Here is a 5,429-nt window from a genome sequence, read left to right as displayed (position 1 = left end):
AAAAAAAGAAAAGAAAAGCAAGTGTGGTGGTGAGCTCTGGTAACTCTTGCCGTGAAGGAGATAAGTGAGTTCCTCAGGCAAGCTGCCCAGTCGGCCTACGGTATACCCACTTAGCAAGCTCCAGGCCAATGTGCGGAGCTGTTGAGGAATGACATCAAGGTTAACCACCGGCCTGCGCATACAAGATAAAAACCATCTGCCCAGTAGGAAAATGGACCAAGTACATGAATAGACCAAGAACAAGAAAGAGCACCAATCCCTTAACTTCAGATAAAGAGCTGCATTTCTCCCATCAAAAATGGAAGAATGTATAATAAACTATCCTCTACCAGACTGGCAGGTATTGCCCAAGTGCTGGAGTCACAGGCATCCGTCACCATGTCTAGTGTGTGATGCGGACTTTTCAGACATGTTGTATCAATATCCATGAGATGATGGCGTATTCATAGGGGTACGGTGGCGGTTTTTTCCTTCCCAAGCCAGGGTGAACCAGATCTCTTTTCTTGGATAATTCTTCCCATGATCGTCTTTAAGAAGCAAGGCAAACTCATGAGGAAAATAAGATAAGGAAATTGGGGTTTCTTGAGGATGCAGACCCTTTGTCTTAATAGTGATGCATGGCCGTTGGGTTAGGTTTTTCCTGGTACTTAGTTTATGCTATATTGGGGAGAATCCAACTGCAGCTTAAAAGGTGTTAAAACCACCGAGGAGTATTCTCTCTAAACACCCAGGAAACACAGCTACCAAGAAACAGCTATAGTGCTCCATGGAGACTCGTATCTAACTCCTCGCCTACCAGTCTTTGGTAGGAGTTATGAAACAGTAAGGCTCAAATATAAAAGCCTGTGGTCAGAAATGAGTTATCTGACTCAGAGGGGAAGTAGATTTTGCTGTACCAGGAGAGAGTTGACTTTAGAGAAGAAGACACATATTCAAGAGATAGGTAGGTAAGTAAGTGGTGTCTTTTCTGTGTTCAATCCGAGATACCCACCACTTCCTTCCCAGGGTAGATAAGTTTGTTAGGATGGCTCACAGAACCCATGAACGTGCCTTAGTTCTAGTTCCCGGTTTGTTAGCTAATACAGTCAAAGAATGTGGAAACAGGGAAAGGTGTGGGGGGAGGGGCACACATTGCCCTTGTTTCCTCAGAGTATCCCATCTGTCCCTGTTCTATTCAACAACCGGCAAACTCAGTCTCATTAGGTCTTCTAGACCTCAGGTCCCAGCAACTCTGTTTTCCTCAGGGTTAGTGGTAGGGTAGACCAGGCCGAGCAGCCTGCACTGAGATTGTCCATGGCTCTGCCTAACCGCTAACATCATCCCAGGTGTGTGCTAAGTAAAGGGGCTTGCTAGGAAGATCAAAAGTCACTCTGTTCTTCCAGAGATTCTAAGCAGCTGAGGACCTTTGTGTGCAGGAAGTTTGATGAAGGGCATGGTTCTCATCCTGAACTTGAGCCTTGTGGCTGTGATTGTAGATTTACTCCGGAAGAAAAGAGTTGAAGAAAATGGAGCCCTGCAAGGTTCAGGACGCTCAGGCTGCCTGCTGGCAGAGGAAAGAGCAGGGTTTTTATTGAGTTCCTGGTGGCATCTGGAGTATTGAATCATGAAGATGATATTTTCCTCTATCTCTGGCTTAAGGGAATTTTCCCATTGAAGATAACAGAGCAATGGCCAATTTGTCCCTGGAGATGTTCTTACATCACCTTGTACCAGGTGGGTTCTTGGGATAAAAGGATACTGGGGCATAAAAAGGAGAGAAGCTGGGTGAACGAACACCTATGGGTGGGAAATGGGAAAGCCAAAGTCTGCTGTCCCCATGAGTAGTTAAAATATACCTCCCATGTATATCAAAGTCATGTGACTAAGACTGTGTCTGTACCTTTAGGCTGTGTATCTGGTGCTTATGTTTAGTAGATGAAAACCATCAGAGCAGAAACAGCAGAGATGGACAACACGGGAAAGAGGGACCCATGTGACAGTTGGTGAAATTAACAGGGATTTCGAGATTTGACAGAGACCAGGCAGTGACAAGAAGCAGGTAAAGCCTGATGTTCTAGGAAATACCTGTCTCCTACTATCCAGCAGCCTCCTCAGTGAGTTCATTGCATCTCCGTATTTTATTTTCATTTGTAGCATTTAGTTTCTTGACAATCCAGGTCTCCGAGACTTTTGCACGCAGGACTTTGAAAGGGATGGATTCTACTGAAAATATAAAATGTGGTTTTTGTTTCTGAATTTTCATCAGGGCATAGTAATAGCCAAAAGCACCATGTAGAAATAGCTTCCTGCTTATGGCGGAGGCTGCTGTGTCTCTGCCCTGAACATTGCTTCTAGAGCCGTTGCTGATGGTTGTGTTGGTTACTTTTCCCGTCATTATGACAAAGTGACTGACAGGCAGTTTGAGGGAAGAGGGATTTATTTGGTTGGGCTCACAGTTTGAAAGTACACAGTCCATCATGGTGGGGAATGCATGGCGGAGTCCATGGCATCTCAGGAGTGTGTCTATAATGCCTCACACCAGTGCACGAGAACCGACAGAGGGGAATGCTAATGCCAATTTGGCTCTCCCTTTTCCCCCCTTTTATTCAATCTGGGTGCCCAGTTTATGGGTTGATGCCACTCATATTCAAGGTGGGTCTTTTCCTCAGTCCTTTCGGGAAGCACCACCTCACTAACACATACAAAGGCATCTCACCTAGGGAATTCTAAATCCACCCAAGCTGACAATGAAGATGAACCAGCCCCTGATGCAAATCCAAAGGAAAAAACTGAGAACAAGATTTGCTTGTGGTTTGTGTTTATAGAGTTTTATCATCTAAGGGATGAGTTCACCAGGTGCTGGTGGGAGTGGGGTGGGAGCAGCCTATGTGCTGAAACCACGCTGTATTTCTTCACATGCCTTCCTCGTTTCCTACTTTCCCCTCACCTCCATGGCCCTCATCTCCTGCTATAAGCTTGAGAGCATGGAATGGAAAATTATTTAAATTTTCCTCATGTGTGCATATGACAGTGATCCAACCTAGCATACTATCAAAATTAAACTATTTAATTGTTAAAAATCTTTTAATATATAGACTTATTCCATTTTTCCAATTTTGTTTTCTGTCATTTTATCAATATTGATCAACTTTGGTATGCATCTGACAAAAATTGTTTTCCAGTGTTGTTTAAGTTGGGTGATGGTGGCGGTGGCACACGTCTTTAATCCCAACATTTGGGAGGCAGAGGCAGATGAATCCCTGAGTTCAAGGCCAGCATGGTCTTCAGATTGAGTTCCAGTATAGCCATGGATACACAAAGAAACACTGTCTTGAAAAACAAAAACCAAAATAACAAAAAAGAAACTTAATATGAAGTTAGGAGTAGTGGGACACATTCCTAATAAAGACATAATAAAAAATAAATAAAATAAGGAGGATTGTGAGGCCAGGGTCATCTTGTGCTACATAGAGAGACCTTCAAGAAGCAAAAAAGAAGGGGGACAAGAAGAAATAATGTAATATGAACTCTCAAGGAACATCTCTGATATTCACTTCATTCAGATATCTTGTATTTCATTTGAATGTTAACCTGCTTAATCCATGTCCTCTTCTCATCCCAGCTGGTCCCTTCTCACCTCCTGTTGTTATGATCAGGTCCACCCACCTATCTCTCAAAGCCCAATACTTGGGAGATGAGATTTGGTGTGAAGGACTCTGTTCTCTTCAAGGGCTGCCTGGAGGGTGGAGCACGCTAGCAAGCCCATAGTTCCATCTTGAGAAATTTGAGAGTACAATAGCTTTTATTGCTACGGTAAGGAGCAGAGAGCAGGAGCCGAAGGATAACGTGCTGAGTCGCTTGTGTGGCTCTCTCTCATCTCCCACTAGAACACAATGGACCACAACCTGGTAGAACTAATTTATATGCTTTGTGTCATGTGGCATACAGAATTAAACCCTAAGAAGGTGCATTTGCATATCAGATGGTATCTGAAGGTCAACAGACGTTCTGGAAAGCTAAGGAAAGAATATTTAAAATTGCATATACCTTTTTACTCATTTAGATATGGGTTTTGTTTTGAAATTAGAATTTTGGTCAAAAGGAAGACATATAACTTTGCAAGGGACAACTTTCAAAGGGGTGGCCACTGTTATCAAGGCCTTGAGAATATATTCATATCCTTAAACTTATTCTACTGAAATTTAAAGATGACTGACTTGTCATAGGGTCTCTTCATAAGCTTCTGAAAACTCAACAAGGCACTGGTAGAGGTTATGGTGAGCATTTATCTACGAGACATCAACCCCTCTCAACTTCATGCTTGAGCCAGATATAAGTCTCCCTTCATGTCACCAAATTCAGATCAGCAATGATGCTTCCCTGGAGAGAGGCCTAACTTGCAGTAAGTAAATTCTAAGGAATTTCAAGATTCTATCTATCTATCTGTCTGTCTGTCTGTAATTATCTTAGTTTCTTTTCCTGTCAGATAGAACTATTCTGAGAGAAGCAACTTAAGAGGGAAAGAGTTTTTTCTCAGCTCACAGTTCAAGATTTCAGTCCATCATGGCAGGGCCATCACTGGCTACTCACCATGCATCCACAGTCAGAAGCAGAGAGCCAGGCATGCACGCTCAGCTTCCTCTCTCCTTTTTATTCAACTGAGGACCAACCAGCTCATGAAATGGTACCACTCACATTTGAGGTAGGTCTTCCCACCTCAGCCAACCCAACCAAGAGAATCCTCCATGTAGGGCCCATGTGTCTACCCCTCCTCTCAGGGTTCATCTTGAGGACAGTTTCTGGTCAGATATGTTGTTGTATTTTCCAGCTAAACATCCTGTTTGTTCCTATGTTCTCTCTGCCCCCCTGGTGGTTAGCTATAGGGCATTGTTTACTCCATCTTGGGTATGGTAATTTCCCACCTGCCTGGGGAGAGTTCCATTGTGCAGCTAGGTATATAAGGTTTTTTCTAAGCTTGAATAAATGGAATTTGGCATTATCTCCTCACAAATGACCCGTCTCTGGCGTGTTCTTTTAATCTCCAGGTCCTTGCCTGGCATGCGGACGGTACAGTGGCGCACGAACTGTACCATAGAGAGTAATGCAGGCGTTACACCTCCATAGTCATGCCCACACAACAAACCTATGCAGACATTGAGACTTCCCATGTAATTCCACATCTTCCCAAGTTGACAACTGAAATGAACCATCACACTATCTGTCCTTTTTTCCATCCGTCCATCCATCATCCATCCATCCACCCACCCACTCATCCATCCACCCACCCATCCATCCAACCACCCATCCATCTACCCATCCATCCACTCATCCATCCATCCATCCACCCACCCATCCATCCATCCACCCATCCATCCACCCACACACCCATCCATCTACCCATCCATCCACCCATCCATCCATCCATCCATCCACTCATCCATCCATCCACC

The sequence above is a fragment of the Alexandromys fortis genome, unplaced genomic scaffold (assembly GCF_014885135.2).
Source record: "Alexandromys fortis isolate MF-2015 unplaced genomic scaffold, M_Fortis_MF-2015_v1.1 scaffold_32, whole genome shotgun sequence".
Taxonomy (NCBI): domain Eukaryota; kingdom Metazoa; phylum Chordata; class Mammalia; order Rodentia; family Cricetidae; genus Alexandromys; species Alexandromys fortis.
The sequence above is the reverse complement of the archived record's forward strand: the minus strand, read 5'-3'. Positions refer to the sequence as shown.